Here is a 26,185-nt window from a genome sequence, read left to right as displayed (position 1 = left end):
ATGAGAGAGCACTACCCCAAGCTTTTTCCAGACGCAGTAGCAGACTTTAGGGATGAAGTCTAAAATAAGTGGGGTAGATTTGTAGCGCCCGGTTCCTATTATGTACATTAAATATGAATTTTTGCATTTTTACTCTGGGGCTTGGCGAGTTGGAGGCCCCAACTTGTCGAGTCGAGGAAAAACTTGGATGCAGGTGGAAGGACCTACTCGCCGAGTTGGATGCCCTAACTCGACGAGTAGGCTTGTCTTGATGAAACCCTAATTTTAAGGGTTTGCACCCTATTTAAACACCATAACTGGCTTCGTTTACAACCTCCAGCACCCTCAGACCATCCTCGCGAAACACTAATCGATTTTTTAGTGTTCTTAAGCTCTTTGTACCATTTTGTGTGTGTTAGAAGCTTGAGGAGAAAGAAAAGGTTTGAGAGATCAAGAGAAGGCAAGTAGATCTAGAAGTTTTGGCACATTTCCAGCTTACTCAAGGTAAAAAGCTTCAACCTTGACCATTTATCTCTTAGATCTCTAGTTGGGGCAAGTATCTACCTTTTCCAAGCTTTAGTAGAGCCATTTTCACGATGGTGTGATTCTAAGGGGGTATAACTTCAGATCTTGAACCATTGAGGGTTCCCATGGCATAAAGGTGCCAACTTTATGGCCATGGAAGTCCCATGCACATTGTCGACGTCATTATTGGGTCTTTTGAGCTTGAAGACCCATGCATGGACTTAAATTTATTGAATTTACGTGTAATATGGACCCGAAGATGTTAGATCTATGTTTTGGATGCATTAAGGATGACTGAAATCGACTGAATAGTTTTAGACATCGAGGGATTCGGCGAGTCGCTCATATGACTCGGTGAGACGAGTCGCAGTTACCCCCAAACCTTTTCTGATAACGAGCAATGTGTTTAGTTGGAAGAAGACTCAATCAGTTGCGTTCATTATGGACCTGAAGATCATGGAGCTCGATGAGTTCAAGACTAAGTCCCAACTACATGAAGAAGAACTCGACGAGTTCAGGGAGAAATCGACAAGTCCAGGACTAGACGTACCATCTTGCATGAAGTGGGACTCGACAAGTTCAAGGATGAACTCTACGAGTCAGTTGAAGAAGGTCCCAATTTTGTATGAAGGAAAACTTGGCGAGTTCTTGAAAGACTCAGCGAGTAAGGTCAAAGATTTTATCATTCTAAGGATTATGGAACTCGACGAGCTGGTGGGTCAACTCGGCGAGTTGAGTCAACCAGATGTTGACTTTGACCAAAGTGTTGACCTTGACTTTAACCTTGACCTAGTTGACCCTTTAAAGGGGTTAAGAGTATGAAATGGTAATTAAGGAAGATTTTTATGTGTAGCAGTTGAGAGGAGTTGATTCCGGCAACGAGGACAGTTTAGAAACTTCACAACATTGATGTGAGTTACCTTCCAGTAGAAGTGGGTCTAAGGCACCAATTTTGGCCCACTAATAAGAGTTATAGTATATATGATTTTCTTCGTGATAATTATCTTATATGTGCTATTTTTTTTGATTATGTACTATCATGATAAGATGTTAGGTGGTAGGGGGAATAGTCCCCATGTTATGGTCGTAAGGGGCCGAAGGGTAGGTCGGACACCCCAGATATGCTCGACAATATGTTTATGCTATGTGATTATGTGGTAGTAGTAGGGTTGAAATAGTCCCCGCAGTCGGTTGAGTTAAGCTGGAGGGTAGGTCGACACCCTAGAATGGCCCAACAGGGTAGGTCGATACCCCAGAATTGCTGGATAGGGTAGGTTGGCACCCCAGAACTGCCAAACAGGGTAGGTCGGCCACCCCAGAATTGTCGGGCAGTATACTAGTTATGTGGTATGTGGTATGAAGGGGGAACTCACTAAGCTCCATGCTTATAGTTTTCAGTTTTGTTTCAGGTACCTCTTCATCAAAGGGGAAGGAATTGGCATCATAGCTGCACATCACACACACAAGATTTCCGCACTATGACATTCTTGGGATTGTACTCTGTGACATTCCCATTTTCACGGCCAGAAAAAAGACTGATTTAATTTTTGATTTTATAATAAAATCAAAGTAATCTTTCAAAAAGTAATGCGGAATTTGTCCCAAAACAAAATATTATAAAATTTTATCAAAGCATTTCTTAAAGAAATGTATTGTTCATTTCATTACAAAACTCGGGATGTCTAGATCGATACAAACCAAAAGCATAAACAGTACAATATAGGCCTTACAACATTTATTTACATCTATTGGCCTATAATCCAAAATCCCTCATCACCATCCAACTATGCTCTTGTTCCACTACCTGTAATATAGAAAACTGAGTAGGTTAGACTTGAGAGCCTAATGAGCATATAAGGTTTTCAACCCACAAACAATAAATTTATTAATTTCATCAACCAAAAATAACCGTGATTATCCATTCTCGTTATCCTCACTTTACGTCTCTAAACACCTATTACAAGGGATCTAGCCTAAGGATCAACATCGGGATGGACTTTACTGCTAAGGGGATTCCTCAGCCATATATGTTCATAAGGCAACCATGAGGGAGATAGAGTACACCGGTGAACACATTGTTCGAGCATGTCAGCGTTCCACTGGACTATCTAGAAAGGTCCGTGGTCACCATCTATACTCCACTAGATGACTGGAACAACAACAACATCGAGGCCTCTCATCATTTTATCATGCATAAACTATTTCATCTACCCATGTTTTACCCAACATATTTGTAAATAAAAATACATATATGGTTTAAAACCTGTATAAAACATTCATTCAACACTCATCTGATATAAACAAAAAATATATAAACAAATAGCATGTATTTTATAGAAAATACTTCATATCTATTTGTAACATGAAAGTGACAAAAAACTCACATGATAAGATGGTGATTGGAAAGCACTGCGTTCCTTAAAATAATATTTTTTTCGATGAAACCGGGAGGTTTGCTCCAAAACCGGGCTATACGCAGGCTCTCCGGGGCTTTCTTCTAGTTCTAGGTAGGTTCCCTAGGCTTCAAGGGGTTTAAAGTGGTTTGCGAGTGTGTAAAGAGTGAATGATGGAGTGAATTTTGCAAACATAACTGGGCAGCCTTGCATGCTATTTATAGGGTGATTTTTGGTCTCTCACATCATGAGCCAAGCATGCTCACATCGTGAGCTCGATCCTGCTGACTTCGTAGAACCACCATGTTTTCCTAGCTTCGGATGGTGTCCCTTTGACTCCTCACGTCGTGAGAAATCCATGCGTACGTTGTGAGCTTTTGATTATCACTCCATAGACTTGCCATGTGTCTTTTATTATCGAAATGTGTATTTTTGACTCCTCACGTCATGAGAATTAGTGCTCACGTCGTGAGCCCGGTCAAATTAGGGTTTTTTGACACGTGTCATGCTCTTAGACAACTACATCTTTCGAAGGCCATAAATTTTGCATACGAGCTCCATTTTTTACGTTCTTTATCCAAGTGGGAGACTGTTGGATTAATGTCTAAGTCCATAACTATAATTGGTAAGACTTGACCCGACTCGGCATGGTCCATTTGGGTTGCATACCATCATGCACTTGGATAGACTATAATGAGAGAAATAAGACACTTATGGTTATTAATATATTATAAGTTCTAGTATATTAATAATAAGAATAATAAGATTATTTAATTAGTATTGATCAAGAATTAATCTAGGATTAATTAAGTGATCAAAAGAAGACTAATTAAATATATGGGTTGATTGTGTAAATCATCCATACTTATATAGTGGGCTAATGCTCCATGGATAATCAAGTTGGGCTAAAAACCATAGGATGGTCCATGGATGCTCCATGGTGTATTTGAACCCATGGATCCAAGGAAATGGAAAGCCATGACAATTAAGGATTTACCCTAATTGTAACACTATATAAAGATCTTATTCTTGACAAAATCGGCCACTAGTATTATTCTAGAAAAGGGCTAGCCGATTTCATGAAGTGTAGAACTCTCTCAAGTTATTCTAAGTGTTTTGGTGATTGTGATTCCATTTGAGGCTTCCACACTATTGGGGCTAGGCACTCAAGCTTCATGAAGACTTTCTACATCAAAGAGGTATGTATTCTATCTTGTTACACTCATTGTTTTGTATGCTAGATTAGGATAATACCTTGGATGTTCTTATTTGCATGTATAATAGAGAAAACATAGATCCAAGGTATTTAGGGTTGCATGTACACTTAGGAGTGTTAGAATGCTCAAAACCCAACAGTGGTATCAGAGCCTAGGCTTGTTTTCTTGTTATACCTGCAAAACTGCTTTAAAAAATCGAAACTGTTGCTGTTTGATCATCAGACTCGGTGAGTCCATCAAGGGACTCGGCGAGTCCATGCCTAAAAAATGATCAAAACGATCCAACTCGCCGAGTCGGTTCATGCACTCGACGAGTTGGAACCCCAAACAGCATATTTTCGAGGTTTTTGGCTAGAAATGGACTAGGAACATTACCCTAAGTTGTTTTTGAACTTATAAACTTGTTTTTTAATGTGGTAATGTTCATGCTAATCCATTTTCAAAGATAATTGTCAATAGATTCATGTTTTGTATTACTTTAAGGTTTAGGCTAATTACATGAAAAAGTTTGATTTGAATTATCTTGTTCTTATGAGTTGCTTAGATTAATAGAAAAGTTAATTGAAATAGTTACTTTCAATCCATTTTAATCTATGAGTTGAGTATAAAATGTGTTTGTGTAACTTGTCCTCAAGTTACATGAAGAGTCACATTAAAGACTCATAAAACTCATAAAAGTTGGTAATGGTTACAAAATGAAGAGTCTTGTGTCATTGAATATTTTTTTATGACTCCATAACTTGTCCTCAAGCTATGAAAGTTCAAGAGTCACTTCATTAAAGAGTAAAAGTGTAACCTTAATTAATTCCATAAGTTATAAAAATAAAGAAAAGTTAATTCTTTTATTAGTTTAAAGTCTTCCATAAGTTATGGAACTTGAAGAGTTTTTTAATTAAAACTACTTTAAACACATAAGTTATGGAATTAATTAGTTTTGAATAGTTTCAAAACTTGCCCTCAAGTTTTGGAATTTTGAAAAGTTTTCTCTTATGAATACTTTAATTCCAAGTTAGCCCTTAGAATTTTAAAAGTTAAAATTCAACCCTTATACTTTATAATATTATAAGTTAATAATATATATATGTATAAAAGTAAAGTCAGTCTTACCGCAAGTACGCCTCATTCACGAAGCCGGTCTATAAGGTGGGTATAAGGTTGTTGCCTATAAAATGGAAACTTAATGGGTGTCCACTCTCACCCACCGCTTGCTTGACCGGTGGAGGGTCGTTAGCCGAACGGGTTTGACAGGACTATAATTCTCCCTTCATTAAAAGTATTAATGATATATACTAAGTAACTAAACTGTTAATAATACCCAATCTTAGTTACTTAGGAAAATGTGAATAAGGTGCTAATCCATGAAATTACACTTTGCACTTTGTTTAAGTCGGTTAGTGGAGCGTGTGTGGTTAACCGGCACACTAACTCGTATTTAACAAGGTAGGCAAAGGGTAACTTAATGTTTATCATAGTATCGATGGAGCGTGTGTGGTTAACCGGCACATCGATTGAGGGGTAAACACTTAAGGGTACCCAGTAATTTGCATGGTTACTTTACACCTTGTTTTGTGATCCTCGGCATCCCAGTCACAAAACCTGAAGGGCACACTCGAGATTGAAACATGCCATTGAACAGTTCAATGAATCTCAAAGATCTAGGAGTTTCAAAACCAATTAAAACCTAATAATACATTTCGTTTATCTTGGTGGAAATTGGTGAATCGTCATTCACCTACCTTCAAATATTTTATAGCTTGGATTACGACATACCTCTTCTAAGTTATAAAATAGTTTGTTGGGTCCTAGCCTTAATATTTCATATTGGGTGTCATATTAAGGACTTTAAATCAACTATCTTGAATATCTCCCAAATAGATGTCTGGTTTAGACATTTCTGATCATCCCAAATCTCTTGAAACAAGCTTTCCTAAATGAAGATGATGTCCCTTGGAAATCATACTTCTTTCACCTCTTTCAATTATTCTCCCTAACCCACAAGTTCAAGGTCACTCAAGTCCTATTGGCAAGGCAAGGTCTAGGTGTGATCACATCTTGGAGATGTAGTCACATATTGACAAGCCGGGAGAGTTGGGTGTCAAAGTCTTGAGAAAGTTGGTGGTTCAACTACTTTCTAAGTCACATAGTGAGTTCTTTTGGAACATCTATGAAATAGACTATGACAAGACCCTTAATGATCTTGTCTATTTGCTAAGATCAACTTCCTAAAACTGTTTTGGACATTAACAATGGTGACACTGGAAATCCAGAAAAAGCATTCTCTCCCTAAGGAAAGGGATTGACCATAGTCAACTAGGTTGACCAAATGGTAAAGAGAAAAGCTAAGTCTGTGATAGTCCCGTGTACCATTAACAAAGGGTCCATATGTTTATATTGCCAAAGAAAGGGGCATTGTTGCGAAGCTGCGAAATTTACCTAAGGATGTTAAAGTCAATAAGTTTGACTCTACTTCAGGTAAAGTCCACTAATCTAACACTTTTAAGTTTATATTCTAAGATTCCTGATACATGATGTGACTGGGTCACATGGTAATGTTTTAAGAATCAAAGAAAAGTAAAGGAACTTAAAGAAAGAATATGTTGAATCTGATCGCATAGATGGATTTCTATCGCGTAGTTTGAAAATCGGATTCTTGAGCTACTTCTTAGGAGTTATGAGGTATTGCTTAGGAATAGATAACAACAAGTTTTCATATGGATTGTAAGGATAAGTTTTTCCGCATAGTTTTAAAATAAAAGAAAATTTTTTATTTTATTTATTTTAAAATATCCTTACAATGGCATTTGAGGAAAAATTGTTGCTTATATGATTCCATTAATAGCAAGAGTGGAAATATGAAATTGATTCCTTCATTTGTGGTAATGTCTAAATTTACCAAATAAGGAAAGATTCTCATCATCCAAAGTCTCAATTGGACCGGGATTTGGAATCATGCAAGTTGTATAGCATGATGAATGAGAACTTTCAAGTATTGGAAAAATTAAGACCAATTACTTGCTCACATGGATGTGTGAGTCAAGTAATGGACTAAGGGATCGAGTACATAGTCATGTGCACTGATTAAGTCCACCACAAAAGATTGATAAGGCTATTCGTCATAGTTTACTAAAGCTCAGTAAATATGATTATACTTACAAGATTAAGTGTAACTCTGAGACATTGGAAAGAGGTTCCAACGTATGGCAGAGCGAATAAGAAGAATCAAATTAGGCAGAAGGATAGAAGTTCCTCAAATCTGAAAAGATGGGAGAGTACTTTAGTATCAGTTTTGTGATCATCTTAATGATTAAGAAACCATATCAAAATTAGTTCTCTAAGGAAAATCATAGTGCATTCTTATGACTAAGAAGAGGAACTTGAATTGTTGAAGTGGTTAAATCAAGAAGATGAGTCATACTTCGTTCCAATACAAGTCTTAGAGTCATACTCCAAGATTGTAATTTGAGTGACATGTCTTAAAGAAGGTTTAAGAAAACACTTATCAAATGTAAGAGTAAAAGTTTTCTACTCTTGTACATTTGAAATTGGTAAGTTGTGATGTTTTGGATAAAACAAAGACCAACTAAGGCCAATTGTGTGAAGTGTTTATCTTGATTAGAATCCGCACTATCTCTTGGATGTTTGACAAGGGAGTCTTATAGGTCAAGAGGACAGTGGGAGTCTTAAAGGTCTTGAAAGTCTCAAGAACTAATCAAGAATAAAACCTGAAGTTCTTCACTAGCACACGACACAAGATACTAAAAAGTGCTTGAATTATGTTTTCAATCTAAAAGTGAAGCTCGGAAGCAAAAGGAAGCAAGAGAAGCGGTTAGGAGCTCGAGAATTGAATAAAGAAGAAAAACACCAAAAACAACACCTACTCGGTGAGTAGGGTCGTCTACTCGGCGAGTCCAAGTGATTATTCGAGAAGATAAAGATTCAAAGACCCAGATACTTATCGCATACGAGGATAGTGAGATGGACTCGACGAGTCGGCACCTGACTCGACGAGTCGTTGCGTGTATATAAAGATAACTTCTCAGATCGATAGAAAATAATTCTAGAACCCTTCTGGAGAGATTATCTGCGATTGAAGAACCAGAGAAACCCTAGAGAACGAAGATACAAGCAGAATCCAATTCCGAAGGAGATTTGAGGCGAATTTCATCATTCTACTTAATCTTTTGTTTTCCATTATGGCTAGACAATTAGAATTCGTTTGTTTGCTGTTATTTACTTCAATCATGAGCTAAAACTCTTAAACTTCTATTTGGGGATACAAAATTGAGACTATGGTTTGATTATTGGTAGGATTAATTCAATGTTGGTGATTTTTGTTATTTTAGCTTGCTAAAGAACATTGTGTGTGAATGATAATTAATTCTCTGTTAATAGGAAGGTAATTAAATAGCATGAACATCGTTTGATTATCAACCTCATATGCCAACATGAAACTAGAATTTATAAGAAAATTAAGTAAATCCATGTGCGAGCTTGTGTGATGACCATCAACAAGAAGTTAATTAAAAGCCAAATTAGTTATCTATTGTAAGTCTGAATTAATTCGAATAATTAACCTAGTGAATTGAATTAAAATAGACAACTGATCACTGTTTGAGTTAGTTTATTCACTATGGATTAGTGTAGTGAATGCGAATCTAGTCACTTGAATCGGTAACCAACAAAAGAGTTAATCTATTGCACCATTACCTTGAAATCAACCATAGGATCAATTAAGTTGAACTAAACAGAAGCTCCTTCTCATTATTGAATCTAGTTATTTCTTTGTTTTTCTAGTTTTTAGATTAAGTATTAGTTAGTAAGTTTCTAGTCTTGTAAGACTAAAGAAAACCCCTTACTTATTAATTAATTTAGATAGAATTAGTTTTTAGTTTTAATTTGCCGTTCCATGTGTTCGATACCCTACTTATTTGACTATACCACAATTGATAGGTCCACTGCCTTTGTGTGCTTATTTTACAACTAAAAGTAGGTTTAAAACTAAGTGAGTTAACACACATCAGGTTTTTGGCGCCGTTGCCGGGGAACGGTTCTAAAATTAACATTAAATTCTAATTTAATCGATCCTTTGTGTGGGATTTATCTTACACAAAGTTAATTACAAGGTAATTTAGTAAGTAGTACAGGGATTTATCGGCGAGTACATCGTTGGTTGCAGTTTTAATTTTTTAATTTTATTTTTGTTATTTTTACACGTTTTTTTTGTTTTGTTTGCAGTTGTTTCATGACCCGAGGATCTGATACACCTTTGGTCCCTCCTCTTGAAGACCCGAAATCCGCACTAAAGAGGAGTAAAGGCAAAACCGTTGGGGAATCCACTTCTTCAAAGAACTCACCACTCAAAAACCTCAAGTCCATTTTCAGCAAGAAGAGAACCAGCAAATCAGGAGCATCCAGTGCCTCTTTGACAATCGGAGATCCAATTCAAGAAGACACCGAGTACGAGACCGAGGAAGAAGAAGAACCCACATAATCTGAGTTTGAAGACGATTTAGCTAACGCTACGGCTAATATCGATGAAGTCCCCATGGGGGAATGAAAGAAGAGGATGCGCGATGACACCGGCCCGGGACTTGTGCAGCCCGCAATTCCCGCAACCGCTACTTTCGAGCTAAAGGGCCATATTCTTGCTCAACTCAAGGAGATTCCTTTTTATGGTAAAGACCACGAGGATGTCTACAAGCACTTGGATGAAGTAAATGATGTGGCTGACTACCTCAACGTACCAAATGTGCCTCACGAGACCCAGCTACTTCACATGCTCCCAGTAACGTTCAAGGGTGCTGCAAAGGATTGGCTCAAGTCACTTCCTCCCGGATCGGTCACCAGATGGGCCAAGATGAAAGAAGAATTCATAGACCACTTTTGCCCGCCTTCCAAGATAGCTAATTTGAAGAAAGCCATCGCCAACTTCGAGCAACAACTCGGAGAATCTCTTTATGAAGCTTGGGAAAGGTACAAAGGTTTGCTTAGAAATTGCCCACACCATGAATTTAATAGCCAACAAGAGGTATCCATTTTCTATGATGGAGTCAATGTCACCACAAGGCAATTGCTCGATTCACAAGGCCCGCTCACCAAAAAGCCGCCTCCGGTAATCAAGGAGTTAATTGAAGAATACTCTAAGCATTCTAGAGAATACCACAATCCGAGAAATGAAGTAAGTCGGGGAGTAGTTGATGAGTTTTGAGCATTCTAACACTTCCTAAGTGTACATGCAACCCTAATAACCTTGGATCTATGTTTGACTAATTATCATGTAAAGTTGAATTCCAAGGCTATATTCCTATCTAGCATACATGGGGAACAATTTTAACTTAAAGTATAGATAGAATAACTTACCTTGTTGTTGTTTGTGTTCCTTGAAACCTTGTGAGCCTAGCACCCCAAGTGTGATGCCTCAAATGCTTCACACAACACCAAATGCTTTTGGAAGAACTTATGAGAGAACACACACTTCTCAAAAATCGGCCAAGCCCTCTTGTTTCTTAGTGTTGCCGATTTTGGTGGAGAATACGTTTCTTATATAGTGTTGACACATCTAGGGTTAAACCCTAATGTGTCATGACTCTTCATTTCCATGACCCATGGGTTTGTAACTCCCATGGAGCATCCTATGGGTGGAACCCAACTTGATAATCCATGGAGCCTCTTAGCCCACTATACAAGATATGGATGATTTACATAATCAACCCATATATTTAATTAGTTATCTTTTGATCACATAATTAATTCTAAATTAATTCTTGATCAAACTAATCAAATAATATTATTAATATATTAGAACTTATAATATATTAATAATCTCCAAGTGTTATTCCTCTCATTTAGTCTATCCAATTGCATGGTGCCATGCAACCCAAATGGACCATGCCGGGTCGGGTCAAGTACATAACAGAAATAGTTATGGACTTAGACACCTTATCCAACAGTCTCCCACTTGGATAAGTCTAATAACTATTACTGCAAGTATGACTTCAGGAACCGATCGGCAATCGTAGCTCTTTACAAGGTTTCTCGGAACTGAGAAGATGATGGTACGTCATTTAAGATAAGTGATCATATAATCCTCTGTTCTAGATATCAGTCGGACAAATACACGGAACAATATCTTACTTATTGTCCAACAGTTTGTTTCCCGATTTCCGATTTGTTTGACAAAGAACTTAATTGAACACATCAACTTAGTTCTGACCGGGCCCGGTACATAGGTCAACACAAAATCATTGAGGGGCCCAGATATCAGCTTCTAATCCAAGAAGGAACAGATAAACTTCGACTCATATGTTTGTTCTACCACTCATTGAATTACACACAAGAGCACGATTTATAACATCGAGTTACCAATGTGTTTTTCGTACAATCAATGCATAACCAACTTGTAAGTAACAAATCATATCTCTAGGTTTGAAGACTTATACGATATTACCGTCTCACGATCACTCGAGATAGAATTCCATGAAGTGATTCCAGTGAGCGTGGGTTCAGTACAATGCTCAGAACTTATGAGCACTCATGATTGCTGTAGCCTTGTCCAAAACCTCTACAACCAAACATGACATTCTTGATTCATACCTACTTCCGACATATGACCGACTGTGGAGGTTTGAATAATATGTTATACCAAACAAAAATTATTCTGGAAGCCAAAACATGCAAAAGAAATATAGTAAACGATCGACAAGAGATAGCAACACTTTACTCATAAATAAAACACTTTTATTCATCATCAAATGTCAATTACACTTTACAAATTTCGAGGTTATCTAACTACTAAATCTAATATCATCCTTCAGCCCTATGCTCCGAGCATGCTGGAGATGCTTAACTCGAGTCAGTCCCTTCGTGAAGGGATCTGCCGGATTCTCATCTGATGATACCCTCTTTGCCACGAGGAGTCCTTCTTCGATCCGATATCTGATGAAATGGTATTTTCTGTCGATGTGTCTGGATCTCCCGTGATCCCTTGGTTCCTTGGCTAAGGCAACAACACTTTCACTATCACAGAAAATTTCCATTGGCTCTTAAATAGCTGGTACAACTCCAAGGTCTCCAATGAAGTTCCTTAGCCATAACGCCTCCTTTGCCGCCTCGCTAGCTACAATATACTCTGATTCAAAAGTAGAATCTGCCACTGTCTCTTGCTTGGAACTCTTCCAAGAAATTGCTCCTCCATTTAGGGTAAAGACCCAGCCCGACTGAGAGCGGAAATTATCCCTATCAGTCTGGAAGCTAGCATCACTATACCCTACAACTCTCAAGTCATCACTCCCACCGAGGGTAAGGACCCAGTCCTTAGTCCTTCGTAGGTACTTGAGAATATTCTTTACCGCAGTCCAGTGTGCCTTGCCAGGGTTCCCCTGAAACCTGCTAACCATGCTCAGGGCAAAAGCTACATCAGGTCGAGTACACGTCATAGCATACATGATCGATCCTACGGCCGAAGCATAAGGTACTCGACTCATTTGTGTTATCTCAGCCTCAGTGCTAGGGCTTTGTGTCTTACTCAGTTTGGCGTTACTCTGGATGGGCAACTCTCCTTTCTTGGAGTCTTGCATTCTGAATCTCTTCAGCACCTTATCCATGTAGGTACTTTGACTAAGTCCAATTAGTCTTTTACTCCGATCTCTCAAGATCCTTATCCCTAAAATATAGGCAGCTTCACCAAGGTCCTTCATAGCGAAGCACTTTCCAAGCCAGGACTTTACTTCCTGCAGGGTTGGAATGTCGTTTCCTATGAGTAGTATGTCATCCACATACAATACCAAGAAGCTAACTATACTCCCACTAGCCTTGACATACACACAAGATTCATCTTCACTCCTAGAAAAACCAAATTCCTTGACCTTATCATCAAAGCAAAGATTCCATCTGCGAGGTGCTTGCTTTAATCCATAAATGGATTTCTCAAGCTTACACACTCTATTAGGGTACTCGTTGCTGACAAAACCCTCTGGCTGACTCATGTAAACATCTTCAGCCAACTTTCCATTAAGGAAAGCGGTTTTGACATCCATTTGCCAAATTTCATAGTCATGAAATGCAGCTATGGCTAACAGAACCCGAATAGACTTAATCTTGGCTACCGGAGAAAAGGTCTCATCATAATCCACTACAGGAATTTGAGAGAAGCCCTTTGCAACCAGTCTAGCCTTATAAGTGTGTACTTTACCATCCATGTTGGTCTTCTTCTTGAAGACCCATTTGCACCCTACAGTCTTTCGACCTGGTACATTCTCAACCAAGTTCCAAACTTGATTGTCATACATGGATTGTATCTCGCTATCCATAGCCTCTTTCCATTTAGCAGACTCGGGGCCTGCCATGGCTTCCTCGTAGCTGTTAGGGTCATCTTGACTTACTAGTGTCCCATCACTAATAAGTGTCTCACCTTCTGCAGTAATATGGAATCCATAGTAATGCTCAGGTGCACTCCTAACTCTCGTGGAACGCCTCAGAGGTACAGATTCGTCAATTGGCTCAACAGGAGTTTCCTCCTCAAGTTGAGGGCTAGATTTTGAAGTTCCATCACCACTTGACTCTTGAATTTCTTCAAGATCAATTTGCCTCCCACTGTCTCCTTGGCTTATAAACTCTCTTTCTCGAAAGACTCCTCTTCTTGCTACAAAGACCACATTGTCACTAGGTCTGTAGAAGAGGTAACCAAAGGATTGCTGTGGGTAGCCGATGAAAATACACCTCTCGCTTCGAGGTTCGAGCTTATCATGAGTCTCGCGTCTCACGAAAGCCTCGCAACCCCAAATCTTGATGTGGTCTAGTTTAGGTACTTTACCAGTCCACATCTCGTGAGGAGTTTTGGCAACTTTCTTTGTAGGGACTAGATTAAGGATATGGGCGGCAGTCTCTAAGGCATACCCCCAGAATGAGATTGGTAGCGAAGCTCGACTCATCATGGAACGAACCATGTCCAACAAGGTTCGATTACGCCTCTCAGCCACACCATTCAACTGTGGTGTCCTGGGAGGTGTCAATTGTGAGACAATCCCACATTCCCTTAGATAGTCGAGGAACTCTGAACTAAGATACTCACCACCCCGATCGGATCGAAGCATCTTAATGTTCCTGCCCAATTGATTCTCGACTTCCTGTTTAAATTCCTTAAAGTTCTCGAAAGTCTCTGACTTATGCTTGATTAAGTAGACATATCCATATCTACTGTAATCATCAGTAAAAGTCAAATAATAACGATTAACATCCCTTGTGGCATGTTTGAATGGCCCACACACATCCGTGTGTATAAGGTCCAACAAACCTTCACCCCTTTCACACGAGCCTGTGAAGGGTGACTTTGTCATTTTTCCAAGTAAGCATGATTCGCAACTATCATCTGACTTTAGGTCAAATGACTCCAAGACTCCATCCTTTTGGAGTTGGCCTATGCGTTTCTTGCTTATATGTCCAAGACGACAATGCCATAATGATGCTTTATCCAAGTTATTATTAGTAGTAGAATCAATACACAAAACATTATTTCCTAAGTTATCTACAACAGACACAGCTTCATACGCACCATCACAAGGTAATGCTTTAAAATAAAGAACATTATTAAAGAAAGCATCAATAGAACCAACTTCATTATTAAACGAAAAGGTAAACCCTTGTTTGTACAAAGCATGAAAGGAAATAATATTTCTTGCCATTCCTGGTGAGTAACAACACTTATTCAAATCTAAACTAAACCCACTACTTAGCGATAAAGTATAAACTCCAATCTAGGTGACAGGTGAAGCTTTCCTATTCCCCATGATCAAGTTTATTATTCCTTGCTCCACATTCTCACTTCTTCTTAGTCCCTGCAAGTCACAACAAATATGAGTACCACAACCGGTATCAAGGACCCAAGATTTAGAATGGGGTGAGTTATTAGAAATGATAGTGTAAATACCTGCATGGTTGGGTTTGACTTTCCCACCTTCACATCCTGCTGGTACTTTGGGCAGTTCCGCTTCCAATGAGCTTTTTCATGGCATTAGAAGCATTCAGCCTCTTTTGGGTCAGAAGAAGGAGTAATGAAACCTTTCTTGGTTCCACTTGAAGAAGAGCCATCAAGGGTCTGAGCCTTGGTACCCTTCGAAGATCTCTTTCTCTTCCTCCCTCGACTTTTCCCGATTGCCAAAACCGGAGTTGAGTTTGGAGTAGAAGTGATAGCAACCGACTTCCCTTTAAGACCTGTTTCTGCAGTCTTGAGAAGTCCCTGAAGTTTGCTGAGAGTGACCTCTTCCTTATTCATGTGATATGTCATGCGGAATTGATCATAGCACGATGGTAAGGAGCGCAAAATTATATCCATTGCAAGCTCCTCAGGGAGGTTCACATTAAGCTTCAGCAATCGATCCACATATCTTTGCATTTTCTGCATGTGGCTCGTGACGGAATCCCCGTCCTTCATCATGGTTGTTATCATGGAGCAGATGATTTCGTACCTCTCTTGTCGTGCACTTTGATGGTATCTTTCCATCAAATCTTGGTGCATTTCATAAGGGTAGAAATCCTCATAGGACTTTTGGAGTTCTGTTGTCATTGTGGCCATCATGATGCATGCTACTTTCGTAGCATCCCTTTCATGTGCCTGAAAGTCAGCGATCTCCTGAGGAGTAGCAGTGGTCTCATCAATCTCCTTAAGCTCCTTATCAAGGACATATTCTTTGTCCTTGTAGCGGGTAATCATCCTGATGTTTCTGATCCATTCATTGAAGTTGGATCCATCAAAGGTGACTTTCCCACACAGACTCATAAGAGTAAAGGAGCCATTAGGATTCGAGCCAGAAGCATTATTTGAAGACATCTGAAAGAGGAGAACAAGTTTAGTATAGATTTAAGAGAGTCCTTAATAAAACACCCAAATGTAATATTAAGGTTAGGATCCAATCACAATATAATATAACTTAGAAGAGGTATGTCGTAATCTAAGCTATACCATATTTGAAAGGTAGGTGAATGACGATTCACCAATTTCCACCACGAAAACCGAAATATTAGATATTAGGTTTTATTGGTTTTTAGAAATTCCTAGATTCTTTGAGATTCAATGAACTTTTCAAAGGCATGTTTCAATCTCGAGAGTGCCCTCCAAGTTTTGTGACTGGGATACCGAGGATCACAAAACGAGGTGTGAAGTAACCATGCAAATCACTTGGTACCCTTAAAGTTTATCACTCAATCGATGTGCCGGTAAACCACACACGCTCCACCGATACTATAATAAACCTTAAGTCACCCTTTACCTACCTTGTTAAGTCTAAGTTAGTGTGCCGGTTAACCACACACGCTCCACCAACGACTTAGACAAAGTGTAAAGTGTAATTTCATGGATTAGCACCTTATTCACATTTTCCTAAAGTAACTAAGATTGGGAATTTAATAAAACATTTAGTTACTTTATTATATTCATCATACTTTGAATGAGAATTTATAAGTCCTTGTCTTACCCGTTCGGCTAACGACCCTCCACCAGTCAAGCAAGCGGTGGGTGAGAGTAGACACCCATTAAGTCACCATTTTATAGGCAACAACCTTATACCCACCTTATAGACCGGCTTCGTGAATGAGGCGTACTAGCGGTAAGACGACTTTATTCTTATACATATATATATAATTATTAAATCATCATAATATAAGTATAAGGGTTGAATTTTAACTTTTAAAATTCTAGGGGTTGGAACTTAAAGTTTTAACTTAACTTTACTTGTTCCAAAACTTGAGGGCAAGTTTTGTAACTTTCAAAACTTTTCATTTCTTGTAACTTATGAGTTTAATAGAGTAATAAAATGAAGACTCTTCATTTTTCTAACTCTTGTGTTTGTTTTAATGGTTTTAATTCAAGTGTGACTCTTGGTTTTCCATAACTTGAGGACAAGTTATGGACTCCATTAAAACACATTATGATCAAGAATTAATCTACCACATATGTTACAAATAATTCCTATGATCATCTAAAACATCATAAGAACAAGAACATGAATATGAACACATTCATAAATTACACTTAAAACTTTGTAATTTTGATAACTAGTTGTTGTAAATGAATTAGCAAAGACATTACACCACCAAAAACACGTTTTCAATTACCAAAACAGTTTAGGGTAATGTTTCTAATTCATTTCCAGCAACTAAATCAAAATTCTGCAATCAGTCGACCCTACTCGCCGAGTGCATGAACTTACTCGCCGAGTTGGTTGAAGATACACGTGAACTCGACGAGTCCCTCTTATGGACTCGACGAGTCCATTCGTAGACAGCAAGATTTTCGACTTTTTTCAACTTTTAAGCACAAATAAAAAGCAAATAAGCCTAGGCTCTGATACCACTGATGAGTTTTGAGCATTCTAACACTTCCTAAGTGTACATGCAACCCTAATAACCTTGGATCTATGTTTGACTAATTATCATGCAAAGTTGAATTCCAAGGCTATATTCCTATCTAGCATACATGGGGAACAATTTTAACTTAAAGTATAGATAGAATAACTTACCTTGTTGTTGTTTGTGTTCCTTGAAACCTTGTGAGCCTAGCACCCCAAGTGTGATGCCTCAAATGCTTCACACAACACCAAATGCTTTTGGAAGAACTTATGAGAGAACACACACTTCTCAAAAATCGGCCAAGCCCTCTTGTTTCTTAGTGTTGCCGATTTTGGTGGAGAATATGTTTCTTATATAGTGTTGACACATCTAGGGTTAAACACTAATGTGTCATGACTCTTCATTTCCATGACCCATGGGTTTGTAACTCCCATGGAGCATCCATGGAGCATCCTATGGGTGGAACCCAACTTGATAATCCATGGAGCCTCTTAGCCCACTATACAAGATATGGATGATTTACATAATCAACCCATATATTTAATTAGTTATCTTTTGATCACATAATTAATTCTAAATTAATTCTTGATCAAACTAATCAAATAATATTATTAATATATTAGAACTTATAATATATTAATAATCTCCAAGTGTTATTTCTCTCATTTAGTCTATCCAATTGCATGGTGCCATGCAACCCAAATGGACCATGCCGGGTCGGGTCAAGTACATACCAGAAATAGTTATGGACTTAGACACCTTATCCAACAGTAGTGAACTCGGCAAATGATAACATGGCGGTGGTAATAGCTAAGCTCGATAGTCTAGATAGAAGGATGACAAAAATGGATCAAACAATCCATGTTATTCGAGTTGGATGCAAGAATTGTAGAGGGCCCCACCTCACAAAGGATTGTGATTTGGACGAAAATGGAAATAAGACAGATCAAGTGTTCTACTCAAGTGGCGATAGATACGATGAGAATTGGCGGAAACTGAAGAAGGAATGACTCCCATACGAAGAATATAAGAAGGCTAAAGAGGAGAAATACAAGCAGAAAGAGAGGGGACTCTATCAAAAGGAAGAACCGGTAACGGAAAAGAAAGTCGATTTAGAAGAAATGCTCACTAGATTCATAGCCGCGTCCGAAAAGAGACATAATGATCATGATGTTGCAATGCACGAGACCAGAAATATAATAAGGAATCAGCAGGCATCCATTCTCAACATTGAGAAACAACTGGGATAACTTGCACATCAAGTGAATGAAAGAAGACCGAGTCAACTTCCAAGTAACACCGAAAATAATCCAAGAATGGAGAATGTGAGTATGGTGACATCCAGCTGTGAAGAAATTTTCACACAGGCACAGAGGGTCTCCAATAGTAAAACAGAGAAGATAGAAGAGTCGGCTCCAGCTAAAGCCGACCAGACTCGCCGAGTCCCTCTAATGGACTCAACGAGTCCATGCGCTAATGCCAAAAAGGCCATTCCCTTAAAGCCATATAATCCCCCTTTGTCATTCCCAATCAGAGCCATGCCTGTTGAAAAAGTTGCAGCTTATAGAGATTTTATGGAGCAAGTTAGAGCCTTACAAGTCAACGTGCCATTTGTAGAAACGATGCTTCAAATGCCCAAGTATTTTAACTTACTAAAGGGTCTCTTTGCTGCCAGGAAATATTTAGCTGAAGTCGCGAAAATAATGTTGAGTGAGTTACCCAAAAAGAAGGGAGATCCGGGGAGTATCATAATTCCGTGCCAATTTGGAAATGCACTTGTTACTCAAGCATTGACCGATTCGGGTGCAAGCATCAACCTGATGCCTCTCTCTTTCTTCAAGAAGCTTAATTTACCAGAGCCAAAGCCGGTAAACATGAAGATCCATTTGGCTGACAAGACAACAATTCATCCGAGAGGCGTTTGTGAGGATCTTCTCGTTAAAGTTGACAAGTTCATCTTTCCAGTAGACTTTGTGGTGCTTGATATGGAAGAAGACCCCGAAGTTCCGATTATTTTGGGGAGGTCATTTTTAAACACTGCATGTGCTTTAATTGATGTATGTGAGTCTACACTAACATTAAGGGTAGGAGACGATTCAGCGGTATTTAGAGCTTTACCAGAGATCGAGCAAGAAGAGGAAGGAAAATAAGAGATCTTATTTATCGATTTGGGTGATGAGATACTACAAAAGGAACTTGCACTTTTGCAAGAAGAGGATCCAAGCAAGTTTTTGCTACCTTCTGGAGGTAATGGAGATATTGACAAAGACTTGGAGGAGATAGAAAAGCTGCTGGAAGGAGCCTATTTGGAAAGCACAGTGGAAAGGGTAAAATGCAATGTGACTCGCCGAGTCACTCTCCCAGACTCGACGAGTCTAGTCGAAATTACCAAAAACCTGGACAATTTAAATCTTCATGGTGTTAGTTCTCTGCATGTGTTGGATATGGATGTTTTTCCTCATACCTTAGAAGAACAAACAGTAGAAGGAGAAATGGACACTAAACTTCAACACGTTCATATAGCATGTCTTAATGCAATTCCGCTTGAAGATGAGGTAAGCATTGAAAAAGAGGAGAAGGCAAGGGATAGGAGAAATGATGCTGATCCACCATTCATCACTAAACCTCGAGCACGAGTTCTCACTAAATATGAAGTAATTAAGTTTAAGGAAAAGGAAATGCAAGAGAAGGTGCAAAAGAATGGGGTGAAAAAGAAAAAGAGGATAAGGGAATTTCAAGCAGCTGAAGATGATACTATGAGAAAGAAGCAAGCAAGCTTAAAACAAGCTTACAAAAAGAAGATTCACGTTTACAAGACAAAGTACAAACCAAAAAAGATTAGGCGTGCGTTCCCGATGCTGGAAGATGACGAGACGTAGATGGGAAGGAGTCCAGCTCACGACTCCTTAAAAAGAAGCGCTTGGCGGGAGGCAACCCGTCGTTTAGAGTTTGCTTTCTTTTATCTTTATAGTTTTGTTTGATTTTTTTTTCGTTTTTAGGATTTTAATCTTCCAAATTCATCGGACATGTCTCCTTGAGAGTGCGTATGGACTAAGTGTGGGGTGGAATAAATTTTCTTTTCTAAAAAAAATGGCAAAATTATTTGATTTTCTGAATTATTTGTAAGAGACTCGCTGAGTCTAACCATGACTCGACGAGTCGCTTAATATGCCAGATGATTTTCACAAATCGCGACCAGACTCAACGAGTCTAAGCCTGACTCGACGAGTCAGTTTTATTTACAGAAAAAAATAAATTTAAAAACTATTTACAACCAGTAACTAGGCTTTTAACCCTAAAAAAAATCAGTTTTTCCCCTTCGCTCGTCGTGCACCTTCATCCTTGCTATCTCTCTCAAGCATTCAACTTCTTCAAAGTTTCTTCAAGTTTTTCAATCTCCATCAAAAAAAGGTACTGAATTTCTTCCTAATTTCTGTCAAAGGATGATGATCTAGGGTAAAAATCTTATAGAATACCCGATTTAGAGGAATAGTGAATTTCTAGGGTTTTGATTTTACAACAATTATGATGTTTTGGATGGTTATTTATCCTTTAGTACATCTTAGGAACATCCCTGGACAAAACCCTTGAAGTAATTTTGAGATTTCGTGGTCGGATTTTGTCAGACTCGCCGACTGACTCGTGCAGTTCTTGCAACTCGCCGAGTCATGCATGGACTCGACGAGTCCAATCGGGGACCCAGATGTAATATGTTTTGATAATTTTATATGTTTTCTGGGTTGTGTATTATTTGTTTGGCAGGGACAATGTTTCGCAGAGGCCAAGGTTCCAGTGGACGCCAAGAAGATTTTCCTTGGTTGAATTTTCCTCAAATCGAATCAGCTTCAACCATGTCGAGATGGAAGAAGAAGTTAGTTGAAGTAAGGAAGAAGGAGATCTATGTGCCAAACAGGGTTGATTGGGAATGGTTGCAGAATGTGCGGTATGAGGAGGAGTTAGCACCTTATCTTGTGAAGGAATTTACATTTGAAGGGGAAACAATGGTTTATGATGGTTGGAGCAGGGTCTTTCTCATTCAAGAATCGGTGTACCGGGAACTTTGCTGGGAATTATTCTCTACGGTATCTTTCCGTGGAAGTGACGATTGCTACCATCCGGCAAGTTTCAGTTTTTGCCTTGGGGGTGAATATCATCACTGCTCAGTTATTGATCTTGCTTGTCGGCTGGGAATTTATGACCGACCATTGGTCTCGACTGCTATTTTTCGCACCTTTATGGAACATTCTCACAAGGTGTTCCACAATGGTGTTACGAGCACGGGATGGTGGAACACGATCGCCAATAAAGTTTACATTCCAAAGTCGGTCCAAGAAGGAAGTATTCGGTCGCCTACACACCGTCTCATTCACCGTCTTATCTCCACTACCATCAACCAACGAAAGGATGATGACAAGGTTTCTAACCTTGATGTCTTTTATCTATGGAGCATTATCACACAGGACACTTTTTGCAACATTCCATGGTGTTTGGCTTCCTATTTGGCGGAGGGTGCGGTCAAGGATCGCAAGACATCAAAAATTAATGGTGGTATGTTTGTCACCCGGTTAGCCAACTCGTTTGGGTTGATGACCCGCGGTGCGTGGAATTTCATGACGGTGATTCCTACTCCTCCATTTAATCCCATTCTTTTTAGGAGGGCTAGGATTATTGAGGACTATGGTGGTAGACATTATACTATCCCGCATGATGATCCGGTGGTTGGTCCCGAGGCGCCGGGAAGGAGGGTGAGATCGAGGAGAGAGCGAGATGTGGAGGAGGAACCACCGGTAATTCCAGTGGATAATGAGGAAGTGCCAATGGATTGGTATAATATTGAGATGAGGAGAATGCAAGATCAAATGGAAACGGGTCTCAATTTTAGCAACCAATCCCACGTTCGACTTTTTGACCACTTCCATATTCCGCATATCGATGGTGATAACTTTCCATATATTCCATCTTAGGATGAGAGGATTAATGCAAGGAGGAGTGGTGCTGGTGGAAGTGGAGCTGCTTATGATGATGATGAGGAGGAGGAGGATGAGTTCTTTATGTTTTTGTTGAACAATTTTTAATTTGCTTTTTTTGTTTTTGTTTGGGTTTGGTGTGTTTAAATTTAAGACTTTTACTTTATGCTTGATGTTTAATTGCTTTGATGATTTTCAGATTTTGGGTCAAAATGCTTGCATAGAAGGATCTAGAGTTTGAAAGAGAAAGAAAAATTTGAGGGTTGAAAAGAGTCAAGAAATGGCGGAGTCTAGAGTTAAGGTGTCAAGTATGGTCCTTAAGGACATGAGAGAATGAGTCTAGAATTTGTGAGAAGTTTTGAAGATTTATCAGAAGTTGGCACAAATGCAGATTGTATTTTTTCACCCAGTGGTCTACTCGTCGAGTGCACTAAACTGACTCGACGAGTCGCTTTGTATTCTCACATATTCGAAGCTGTCTGCGCCTATACTCGACGAGTCGCATATAAGACTCGACGAGTCACTCATTTGATGCTGATTTGATGCTGCTAAGTGTACCATTTGACCATTTATTCTTCCATATCGATTCTTGAAGATCTTACACTGTTTTCTCTGCCTATTTGGAGCTGTTAATCACACGAGACGAATGTCACCCAAGACATGGATTAGTTGTTCCCATGTCTAAAGTCAATTGAAGATGGAGCTGAAGAAAAGAGTTATCAACCTATCGACTGCTACCCTAGGGGAGTTTGTTCCAATTCTCTTTATAGTTTGCATTGTTATTTTTTGCATAATATGCAATGAGGGCATTGCATAAAATAAGTGTGGGGTAGGGGGTTGGTTACATATTAGAAAATTTAGAATCTTAATTTAGGTTATTTTTTTTTAAAAAAATTTAAATTGTTGCATATAAAAAATATTACTTAGGAATTAATTGAGAAAATTTTGGTAAAAGCGAATTAGGATTCCATGTTAGAATTGTGTTGATAATTGCATGAAAACCCAAATGTTTAGTTGAGCCTATATACGTTTCAGTGCTTTATGGCTTCCTTATTCCAGTGAAATCATGGGACAAAAACACGACCTCGCTCAGCCTGAAGGATGCAATATGTTTAGCGTCGTGTACCAGAAATGTATCCAGGAAAATTATTATCGTTAGCCAATAAAGGTTGAGGTTGAGCGCCCCTGCTTAAGCATGTAGGGTTTTGAGTGAAAAAAGAAAGGTACATGTAAAAAAAAAAGAGGGAGAGAATTGCAAGAAAAGTTTGAAGAATTTTGGAGAAAATAAATTGAAGTTCAAAGATCAAAAATTCCAAGAAATTCAAAAATTGAAGATACCAAAAATCAAACAATAAAGGTGGTGAATTCAAAGAAATCAAAGATCAAATTATCAAGGAAATGAAGAATTCAAAAGAGCTCCATAGTGGTATCATAAATTGTAATTCTAGATTATGTATGCTTGGGTTGCTCAACTAAAAATACATTGAGGGTAAGAGGTTTTCTGCTAATGGATTCAGAGGGATGCATAAAATGAGCATAGTTCGGGGTGAGTGGGTGAATGTTTATGAGGATTGTGAGTATTTGGAGTATGGGGGTTATTAGGAAATTTTAGACACAAATGTACGCATTGCGGTCTTGGCATAATGGCTGGGTTAGATTGGAGTTGTCACATGTAATTCTAATGTTTAAAATTCAGTTTTGCTTGGGGGCAAGCAAAAGTCAAGTGTGGGGTATTTTGATATGTGCATATTTAGTTCATATTAAGTGTAGTTTTTTATTCATTTATTGGCTAAATTATTGTATTTTAGGGACAAAAGATACTTAAAAGTGCTTGAATTATGTTTTCAGTCCAAAAGTGAAGCTCGGAAGCAAAAGGAAGCAGGAGAAGCGATTAGGAGCTCGAGAATTGAATAAAGAAGAAAAACACCAAAAACAACACCTACTCGACGAGTAGGGTCGTCTTCTTGGCGAGTCCAAGTGATTATTCGAGAAGATAAAGATTCAAAGGCCCAGATACTTATCGCATACGCGGATTGTGAGATGGACTCAACGAGTCGGCACTTGACTCGACGAGTCGTTGCGTGTATATAAAGATAACTTCTCATATCGATAGAAAAGAATTCTGGAACCCTTCTGGAGACATTATCTGCGATTGAAGAACCAGAGAAACCCTAGAGAACGAAGATACAAGCTAGAATCTAATTCCAAAGGAGATTTGAGGCAAATTTCATCATTCTACTTAATCTTTTGTTTTCCATTATGGCTAGACAATTAGAATTCGTTTGTTTGCTGTTATTTACTTCAATCATGAGCTAAAACTCTTAAACTTCTATTTGGGGATACAAAATTGAGACTATGGTTTGATTATTGGTAGGATTAATTCAATGTTGGTGATTTTTGTTATTTTATCTTGCTAAAGAACCTTGTGTGTGAATGATAATTAATTCTCTGTTAATAGGAAGGTAATTAAATAGCATGGACATCGTTTGATTATCAACCTCATATGCCATGTGATCACTTTGTTATATGTCTAGGATTAATGAACATGAAACTAGCATTAATAAGAAAATTAAGTAAATCCATGTGCGAGCTTGTGTGATGACCATCAACAAGAAGTTAATTAAAAGCCAAATTAGTTAACTATTGTAAGTCTAAATTAATCCGAATAATTAACCTAGTGAATTGAATTAAAATAGACAACTGATCACTGTTTGAGTTAGTTTATTCACTAAGGATTAGTGTAGTGAATGCGAATCTAGTCACTTGAATCGGTAACCAACAAAAGAGTTAATCCATTGCACCATTACCTTGAAATCAACCATAGGATCAATTGAGTTGAACTAAACAGAAGCTCATTCTCATTATTGAATCTAGTTAGTTCTTTATTTTTCTAGTTTTTAGATTAAGTATTAGTTAGTAAGTTTCTAGTATTGTAAAACTAGAAAAAACCCCCTAATTATTAATTAATTTAGATATAATTAGTTTTTAGTTTTAATTTTCCGTTCCCTGTGTTCGATACCCTACTTATTTGACTATACCACAATTGATAGGTCCACTGCCTTTGTGTGCTTATTTTACAACTAAAAGTAGGTTTAAAACTAAGTGAGTTATCACACATCATCTAGTAAAATAGTAAACACCATAAATATGCAAAATCCATTGCAATTTGCAAGAAAAATCCACTTTGCCAAAAATCAAGTAGCATCAACCTGTTGTTATAAAAAGGACATCCAACCCAATCTTTCATTGATGCATTTAAGTTATATTATTTTTGAAAAGAATAAGGAACAAAGCGAAGTTAAAACATAAAGATTATTAACTATTTTTTCATTGATGTGTTTTATCGAACACATAGAGGCGACAACAAAATCATATCAGTGTTTGGAGATGGAATGTCTAACTTTTTAGCATCAATTTTCCATGTAAAGACAATCCACAATCAAATTAATATGTAATTTAAATAGTTAAAAATAATATTGGTGCATTCAAACACATAATATTGTTAAAAATATTTGAACATCTCTCTCTGTCTCTCTCTCTCTCTCTCTCTCTCTCTATATATATATATATATATATATATATATATATATATATATATATATATATATATATATATATAAGTGTTGCAGAAATCGGCTTAATCACTAATCGGACCTCCACCGATGAGATTTATTGCTAACCAGTCACTATAATCGGGTTTGGTTATTACATGTCAAAGTCGGAATTAATCGGACTTGATCAGACCTAATCGCGTTTGGTCAAC

General features: G+C 38.2%; 1 non-coding gene across 1 annotated transcript; it reads right to left on the bottom strand.

Annotated features, from left to right (window-relative positions):
• Nucleotides 1–10,019: 10,019 nt before the first annotated feature.
• On the bottom strand, nt 10,020–10,126 carry LOC145027994 (small nucleolar RNA R71). The gene has a single exon (XR_013675753.1). It is a non-coding gene; the product is annotated as a small nucleolar RNA R71 (small nucleolar RNA).
• Nucleotides 10,127–26,185: the final 16,059 nt, after the last annotated feature.

Source organism: Lactuca saligna, chromosome 1 (genome assembly GCF_052625555.1).
Source record: "Lactuca saligna cultivar CGN05327 chromosome 1, ASM5262555v1, whole genome shotgun sequence".
Classification (NCBI taxonomy): Eukaryota; Viridiplantae; Streptophyta; class Magnoliopsida; order Asterales; family Asteraceae; genus Lactuca; species Lactuca saligna.
This window is presented reverse-complemented; position numbering and strand designations above follow the sequence as displayed.